Source organism: Lolium rigidum, chromosome 5 (genome assembly GCF_022539505.1).
Source record: "Lolium rigidum isolate FL_2022 chromosome 5, APGP_CSIRO_Lrig_0.1, whole genome shotgun sequence".
NCBI lineage: Eukaryota > Viridiplantae > Streptophyta > Magnoliopsida > Poales > Poaceae > Lolium > Lolium rigidum.
The window spans coordinates 52311396-52320847 of record NC_061512.1 but is presented as its reverse complement, the minus strand read 5'-3'; the positions used below and the strand labels follow the sequence as shown (position 1 = coordinate 52320847).

Genomic DNA, 9452 nt, shown 5'->3' with positions numbered 1-9452 from the left:
GGTTATTGTGAAAAATATCATGTTGTGCTATATACTCCCTCAATGGCTTCGTCAATGGCTTCAAAATATTTGGTTGATGAATTGCAGAGTGGCTGGTTTGAAAAATAACTGTGGAGAAAAGAGTGAAGCTAGTTATCTTTTTTGAGGATCGACATGTATGGAAAATAAAAGGAATGAAGCACAGTTAGATGGGCTGCTCTAATAATTTAATACTACAAAAAGAAAAACTGAGGGCATTTGTTTTGTGAGAAAAAAGTCTATAACTTGTTACTTGGCTGGCCGGCCTAATCACAATGTTGTTGTGTGGCCTCTTTTTGGGTACTGGGTCGATCTGCTGGTAACGTTGACGGGCTGGGTTAGATGAGCTTTGCTAGCGGATTTGATCCATATGTGATTTGTCAATATTTTTACAGCACTCTGTACCATTTGTTTTTCTTCACAATAAAAACTGCCAGAGACACCGTAAGAAGAAAAACAAAAGATATAACTAAAGCTCAGTGTAATGGCAGCACTCTGTCACCACCGCCTAAAGCAGCGAATGGCAGGCTGTAGAGAGCAGGGGAGCTGATCACATCTGTTGTCGCCTACAGCGATGGAGCTTTGCTGCAGGCTAGGATCCAGTCCGTGGGTGTGGCCGATCTCACTAAGCTCCCGAGGCGAACGCGCGCCGACCGCGAGAACTGGCGGAGGCAGCTCCCGGCGCAGGCACATGGTGGCCGTCGGCCACGCCGCTGCTCCTGGCGGCGTTGACTCCACACAACACTGAATCGAAGGATTAGATGCGAACTGGTGTATCAGTGCATGGTACGTCGTTCTTTCTTGCGTATCTGAAATATCCAAGTTAAATGAGAGGAGAGGGGTGGACGGCTGCTGCTTTGTGGGAGAGAGAGAAAAGGGAGAGATTGAGAGAGATTCTATTCTAGAGGGTATCGGGAGAGGCAGAGAGGTTCCCAACCGCGGAAACGACGACCTCGCGACATGGCCGCGGCAACAGCCAGGCTTATGCGGACCTACGCGTCTCTCCGGCCGCCGAGCGAGCAGCCGCACCTGCTCCGCTTCCCGGCCATCAATGTTGTGCATTGCGCTCTCGATTGCTGTGTTCGGCTAGAGCGTATAATTTTTAATCGCTGGATTTTTTTCAATCGCTAAAGTACAGTTTGTTGCCCTCAATGGTATGGTCATCTTTGTGTACATTTCAGGTCAGGAAATTGGTGGTCAATTCGAATGAAGTCTGCTGAAGTTCATAGCTGCTTTTGCTCCGGTGAGATATATATCTTCCTTCTCTTGACCGATTGTTGCTGATAATTCAGAATTGCAAACTGTGCAAACTGATATACATACCCCGAGAGCATCGGATAGTCTTATAAAGGTCAGCTGGATTAAAAAAAACCTTTGTGTTTTCCTGATTATGAGAAGTAATGGTCAGCCCCTGCATATCTCTGTATAATTAGCCCCTGCATGCTGAAGGTCAGTAGGAACCTTAGATGAAGACAAACTTCGGTTAGTTAAGCAAACTGCTGTTATCTGCATGCACGTAAGGTAAATTAATTTGCAATGGTCACGGTAGAGCTATATATTAAGATAGCTGAACATAAATTCTCTAAGGAAACCAAACATCATAAAACTAAAGCTCAGTGTAAACAGTTTTAGGGTTGTCATCACCAAGCAAGAGTATGATTTTATTGCCTAAGTAGGGCATATTTTTTGTAAGTAATACTTGAAAACTTTGTGTCCCTATGGCGAGGTTAATATTGCACTGGAATAAACCGACAATTGGAGAAGAGTACAGGAGAGATTATTCAGTCTTCTTTTCCGAGGTACAAAGCTGATTGGTCATGGTGTTCTTGCAACAATATATTTACATTGATTGAACTAATAAAAACGCAAGGTGAGGTACAGAGGCTTGTACTTGTCCTCAGTTACAACCATAAGGAGGCAACATAATCTAAAGAAAGAAACGTAGCAGAATGTGCTACAATGTGGATCCAACAATGTTTGGAAGCCTATTAGCTTCTATAGAAATCAAGCATTGAACGCTTATACCATCTGCAAAGGGCTGAGTTAAATCGGTAAGATGCAAAGGCAATAATTTGATTTGTAGTTATGTCGGTATGACTTCCATGGCAATACGCCTGGATCTCACTACCATGAGCCAAAATCTACTATACAGCAGGTTCAATTCAGATCACCAGTTACACGCCCACGCCCATAGGTTGTGAGGCGAAAAAATAGAAGAGGGCAACAGTCAGCTAGAGCTGAAATGAGAGTGTGGGTGCATAAGTGCCTTCCTGATATTTACAGAAAACATAGGACGACTTGGCGAAGCCTAGTAACTATGTAAATTTTGTCAAAAGATAACTATACAAATCTAACATACATAAATGGTGAACAATAGAAGGAATTTATTCTCTCTAGAAGTTCATAACTGAAGTGATGGCCCCAACTGTAGAAACATTATGAAGATAATGACACCTTACCTGACCTTTTCTAGGAGTTATAGCATCAAACCTTATCCAAACCACTACACACTTCTATAGTTTTGCCTTGCTCACTTGAGATATGCACCGCTAAAGCCAAGCTGACAAAGGAGTAGATGGCAAACAATCTAGTGCAAAGCAATGAATTACATGAACTGTAATGAAATCATGAGAATACAAATTAAAACATACCAACATGCATCAAGAAATTCAGCTTGCATACTTGTTCCACACAGAACTTCAGTGCAATACAATAAAATACCATTTCCCTCAAAAGACTGCAAGCCAACCTAAATAGTCCATGTCTCAGTTACATCTGATAAAATTTATTTATCTAATTAAAAATAATAATAATGAGCACATGAACAGGTCTGTACAAACAATTAAAAGCAGAGAATCAAAACATAGTATTTATTATTTTCTCAAAACCGTCAAGAAAACACGGTCCACAGGGTAACAGAAAGGATTTTACGTCCTTTTTTTTTTTGCGAAACACAGTACAATCAAAGGCGCTCATACATACGCGCACACACTCACCCCTATGAACGCACGCACGCACACCCTACCCTATGAGCACCTCCAAGATACTGCATCGAAGAACTGATCCGGCGGGTCTTGAGATTGACGAAGTCACCATAGGCGCCTCGCTGTCGACGGGAACGTCGCCTCCCACTGAAGAATATTCCGCCTTTATGAGACACCAAAGTGTCAAATCTAGGATTTGAACTCTGGTGGGCTGGGGGTGCCACTGCCCTCCTAACCATCCAACCACAGGTTGGTTCTCAAAGGATTTTACGTCCTGATTACCAATCATTCTATGCATTTTTTTGTGAGGTGTCTAGAATAGTGTGTATTTATTTTTGTGGATGCCATTGCAATTTACATTTCTGTGGTAAGATTATATACCATCATGGTGAAGCCAGCAGTGAAGTAGTCTTCCACTTGGACCATCTAGTGGTCTTCAAGATTAAATTACCGCTCATCAGATTTACCTATAAATCAGTAAGATAGAAGTTGCTTGCATGAATTTCATACATAGTCTTAAGGGTTAGGAGGTGACATGCATACCTGGTAATTGCATTTCACATAACATAACAAACAATTCAGTGAAGGCTCAAGAATGAAAATCACAATCCAATAGTTTGAAAAAACATCAGACATCTCTGAACTCTAAAAAAGGACTAATATCAGAATTCTGTGGTGTTGTTTATACTCACATCTAGAGAAAAGAGATTTCAACCGGGAAGGAGAAGCATAAACCCTGCTAAATGCTGCCTCCCTACAATAGCTTCCTAGGTGCAGAACGAAGTATGCTGGAGTCAATTTTTGAACTCAAGCATATGGCAGTTAGGCAGTCCCTGGAGTTAGGAGATAATTCTGCTTCATGAATACAAAGGGATCATCAAGACCTCTGTCTTAATTAATAGATTGGGGCAAGGCTTTTGCCACCGTTTAATTTTTTTTTGTCAAAGTTGCCCTCCCCTGGAAACACATCAACCGTTGCAAAAAGACCAGGTACTAAATTTGTAGCTGTACCTGTCACCTGCAAGCACATGAACTTAACTGTCTAAGTATGATACTTAGCTGTGTAATTTGGATGAATAGATGAGAATCAGTAGAAGCCTAGATACTTAACACTGCATCAAAAACTCAGCAGAACAACAGGTAGTCAAAATGGTCATCGCTTAAATGGAAAACCCAAACGAGATGTCCATGCCTCAGAAAGCACTGACTGAAACCTGAGGCACCACATGTTGTCATGTGGCATGGACATATGCTGCAACTGATCTCACGCTGTATATTCTGAAAAAGCGAAAAAACAACAGTAAGTATCGAGTATACAGTTACACAACACGTGCAGGGATTGAAGATAAGAACATGGGAAAAATGTAGGAATCTCTTTGGAGATTATGGAGCACCTCTTGGTCCACTATGTTCCTCATCTTAGTAATGGGTTGTCCGTTTTCATCAAGTGCTAGTATTTTTAATCCTCTCGAAAACAAATCTCGGCAGTGGAGCAAAGCAAACACAAATATAGAATAATCTATATTAGTATAGTACCACTCTCTTATGAACTAATATAATAGGATGCACAGCAGTACCATTAACTCGAATCTTCCGCGTTTCGAGTACTAAAATTGGTAAGGAAGTGATGAAAACAATGGATGAACTCTCTTCGTGATCTATGATCTAAATATAGCTACCGACTCTGTCAACGAAGGATTTATTAAAAAAATACCAACCAGAGGCTAAGCACCATAGAAATTCTCAATCCGACATAAATTGTACTGCTAGCAGTCAACTATCTTAGCAAAGCCTCAAAGAATTAGCAAGAGTCCGCAGCTCACAAAAACAATATCTCAGTCTGCAGGATAAAGCAGTTAACAATCTTCAGCCAAAGAATAATGTGCTTCCATCTATCGGATAGTGCATTTGTATGACTCAAAATGTACACCCGGCAGGCAAGTATTTTTGTGTACATAGGAACAGATAGATTTTTATTCTTACTCTAGCAGACGCTTATGATGGCAGAACCAAAATTTACATAGCACATGTCTAAAAAGTGACTAAATGAAGTAGTAGTTCAACACAGTTGACGCCACTGATAACAGCAGCACCATTCTGCCAGTGAAAAAGCACACATACTCTTGACTTTACCTATCTCAAGTTACATCAACATAGTAAAGCAATTTACTGTTGCCATTATTCTAGGTTTGTACATGGTGAATCATGGTATTAGATTTGTATTATATCTTGTGTATGAATTTGAACTCCCAAAAAAAAATTGCTCAATTGAATTATTCTATCAAACTCCCTTACCTCTGTTAGCCGGGCCAAGCTGATATCTGTTAGCCCAGTTTGGTTCTCCGTCACGGCCAAGTCATGACCTTCAGCTTGTTGCATCATGGCCAATTTGGGTGTGCCCCTGGACCCCTGTCAAGTCTGATGGAAGCCCTCAACCTTGGAATTCAAATTATTAAAGAAAAAGTTACAAACAGTGACCTGAAATTCCAAATATGAAATTAACACAAACTGAATATCATAAAACTATTTTTTATCAGAATTCAAAGTTGGAAAGGATACTTCTGACATTTGGATCAGCGGCACTCTCTAGCAGTATCCTACCACATTGCTCACTCCTGTTGGAAGCTGTTGTATGGTATTAACAAATCATCATCTTAAATTAAGATCTAGACACAAAAATAGGCAACACCAGTGATAACGGTGTCATCCTTCTTCTCGATGAGGTACGCATGACCGATGACCCAATGCAGCTGGGATGCTCGCATGATTCACCATGTTGTTCTTCAAGATATTTCCTTAAGAAAATGTGCATCGTCAGGAGTTACATCCAAGTTTCACAAATAGTCCAGTTCTAAGATAGCCAAGCAAGTGTTTGCAACTGGAAGAGGAAACTAAGATTCGTAAGAAAAAAATTCAAACCTTGTTGCTCAAAACTGACATGAACGAAAAAGAAATCACTAATAATTACAACAACTGGAAGGAACTACTATAATACTCTAATAAAATGTACATGTTATAGGGCAGGACACATAGCTCTTGTAAAATGTATACCAATGAAAATTCTGAGACTAAATGATGAGACAGTTGAATCTTTCTGAATTTGTATAGAATAACGAAATTGCCAATATAATCATGGATATCTGATAATAGACACTAATAACTGAAAGGAAATGTAAATAAGAAATAAAGCATTAGAAGAGCATCATGTTACCGTACAAAAAAACAAATTAAACCAAAACGGAGAAAATTTTGGACACTGGTTACCGTAGATGGCATCTAGAGGACTCCAATTTTTTGTGGTTCAAGCAAACCTTACAGGTAGAAACGTTCTCGGGGGAACGGGAAGATACAAAAGGGAGTAAACCGGGGATCTCCTCCATCCGCGTGCCGCTCCAATCTAGCCGCCATGGTTCTGATGGGGACTTCATCTGCCTGACTGCCTCTACGATCCATCGCGCTGAGATCCGGAACGTACGGCCGCGCTGCAGGCTGTCGCGCGGCCAGAAGGTGGAGCGAGCCGCGCCATGGCCACCTGTTGAAATATTGGCCCCACTTTTAGTGGTCCAAATTAGATTTCAGTTTTTCCTATAAATCTCAGCGCGTAGTGGCAGCGCATGTGAGTTTGGCTCGAGTTGGTGGCAGCTCACTAGGGAGTGGCAAGAGGTGGGAAGTTTAGTCCCACATGGAAAGTTGGGAGGAAGTTAGACCACCTTATAAGGTGGGTTGTTCCACCACTAGTAAGTGAGTGAGAATAGGAGCGCTACACGCGTGCTCCTCCTCCTCCTCCCTCGTCTCGACGCGACGCGACGCGACGCGACGCGCGCCGCGCTCGTGGTGAGTGGATTGAGCCTCGAGCCGAGACTTTCCTTACTTTTTGCGGCTCAGGAAAACGAACAGAGTCCTAGACGGACGCGTCGCGGTTAGTCGGTTCGGGTCGCTCCGGATCGTGGGCTATCCGTAACCGACTCAAAACGTTCGTGCGACGTGGGCGTGGCCCACGTTGCCTAGGGTTTCCCGAGCCTATATAATCTCCTGCCCGGCTACCGCGAGAAATACATCTAATACACGAGTTAGGGTTTCCACCTCTCTCTCGCTTGCGCCGCCACCGTAGCCTACTCCATCCCGCGCGCCGACGTGCATCGGCGAACGGGAGAGCAGGTCTCCGGAACCGCTCGTCCTTGCGATCTCGTACGGGAGAGGGCGAATTAGGTTTTGGGAAGCGCTCGCGCGACTGCTCAAGCTCTTCATCACGGGTCGCCTTCCGTCCAAGTCGGGCGGTGCTGCCTACCGTCGTCTTCAACGCCTTCTACTTCGACCCGTCGTCCCCGTCGTCAACAACGTTTTCATCAACAATGTTACTGCTGCGACATCATCGGCTCCACCTCCACCAGATCGGTACGTGCGACATATCTCGATTTGTTTAGCGATGGATGCTTTACCGTTTGCGCTGCTGCTACTCATGTTGATTAATGCATCTAGTATGTTCGAGTTTCACATGTTAGTAGTTGTTGTCATCATGTTTTATATTCTGGAATTAATCATGGAAATTGTGCCTAATTATCCAACAATCCAAAAACCTAAATGTAGGCAATTTCCTGAGTTAACAATGGCTGGTTTTGCTGATGCACTGAGGCCGGATAAGTTCACCGGTGTGCACTTTAAGAGGTGGCAAGTTAAGGCCATGCTCTGGCTTACTCATATGAAAATATTCGACGTTACCGATGGTTTACCTGAAGGAACTATATCTGACCAAGATCAGAACAAGTTCAAGGAAAACAATACTCTCTTCATCGGATGCGTTCTGAGTATTCTTGCTGATCGTCTGTGTGATGTGTACATGCACATAACGGATGGTAAAGAGCTCCGGGATGCATCGAATGCTAAATTCGGTGCAACCGATGCGAGCGATGAGCTGTACATCATGGAGAGCTTCCATGACATCAGGATGGTAAACAACCGTTTCGTAGTCGAACAAGCTCATGAGATACGAGTGCATTGCGAAAGAGCTTGAACTCCTTAAGTGTGCCTTACACGACAAGTTTGTGATCTGGATGCATCATCGCTAAGTTGCCCCCTTCATGGAGGAACTTTGCCACAACTCTCAAACACAAGAGACAGGAGATATCAGTTGAAAATCTGATAGCGTCTCTTGATGTTGAGGAGAAAGCTCGGGCTAAGGATAATGCTGAGAAAGGAGAGGGTCGAGTCTAGCGCCAACATGGTGCAGAAGAAACCCTACAGACAAGAACAAAGGGAATAACAAGCCTTCCTTCAATAAGCCTATGAAGACTACAACCTTCAAGAAGAAGAAGATGATAAACAAAGCGGATCCGAGCTGCTTTACTCAGTGGAGAGGCTGGCCACTTTTCTAAGGACTGTCCGGAGAGAGGCGGACCGCAAGAAAAAGGCGAGGCAAGTCAACACGGTGACCGCTAACAATGCTGATGGGTACGGTAATCTCTTTACTTGTTCTTTCGGTATTTCAATCTCCATGTTGGTGGATTGATACAGGTGCTAATGTTCATGTGTGCTTGACATATCCATGTTCACTTCTTACCGAGTCGCCCGGGATTCTTCCGTCTTGATGGGAAATGGGTCACATGCTTCGTTCGTGGTGTTGGCACGATAGATCCGAAGTTCACTTCGGGGAAGATCGTGCGGTCGAGGAACGTGCAGCATGTCCCTACTATGAACAAGAATCTCGTTAGCGGCTCCCTTCTATGCAGAGATGGGTTTAAGGTTGTTTTAGAGTCAAATAAAGTAGTTGTTTCCAAGTTTGACAATTTATTGGTAAAGGCTATCAGTGCGGAGGCTTGTTCCGCTTTTCGCTTTCTGATTTCAGCAATAAGTCTGTGAACCATATTTGTGGCAATGTTAGTGATGATACCAGTGTTTGGCATTCTCGTTTATGTCACATTAATTTTGGTTTAATGTCTCGGCTATCCAGTTTAAGTTTAATTCCGAATTTCACCATTGCCAAAGGTTCTAAGTGCCATAGTTGTGTGCAATCAAAGCAACCTCGGAAGCCTCGGAAGGCGGCCGAGGAGAGAAACTTGGCACCTCTAGAACTCATACATTCTGATCTATGCGAGATGAATGGTGTGTTGACAAAAGGTGGAAAGAGATATTTCATGACATTGATTGATGATGCGACTAGATTTTGCTATGTTTATTTATTGCAAACTAAAGATGAAGCTTTAGACTACTTTAAAATTTATAAGGCCGAAGTTGAAAATCAACTAGAGAGAAAGATCAAGCGTCTTAGGTCGGATCGTGGTGGCGAGTATTTTCCTAAAATCTTTGATGAATTCTGTGAGGAACATGGTATTATTCATGAGAGGACGCCTCCCTATTCGCCCCAATCAAACGGGGTTGCCGAGAGGAAAACCGCACGTGACCGACTTGGTGAATTCCATGTTAGCCACTGCTGGTTTATCAAAGGCATGGTGG

At 43.0% G+C, this 9452-nt stretch overlaps 1 long non-coding RNA gene across 2 annotated transcripts; it reads right to left on the bottom strand.

Annotated features, from left to right (window-relative positions):
• Positions 1–2358: 2358 nt before the first annotated feature.
• On the bottom strand, positions 2359–6437 carry LOC124651234. 2 transcript variants are annotated; one of them, XR_006987321.1, is made up of 3 exons: positions 4397–6437; positions 3384–4280; positions 2359–2767 (listed from the first exon to the last, which is right to left on the bottom strand). It is a non-coding gene; the product is annotated as an uncharacterized LOC124651234 (long non-coding RNA). The 2 variants fall into 2 exon arrangements; XR_006987320.1 differs by lacking the exon at positions 2359–2767 and having other exon boundaries at positions 3599–4020; positions 4114–4280.
• Positions 6438–9452: the final 3015 nt, after the last annotated feature.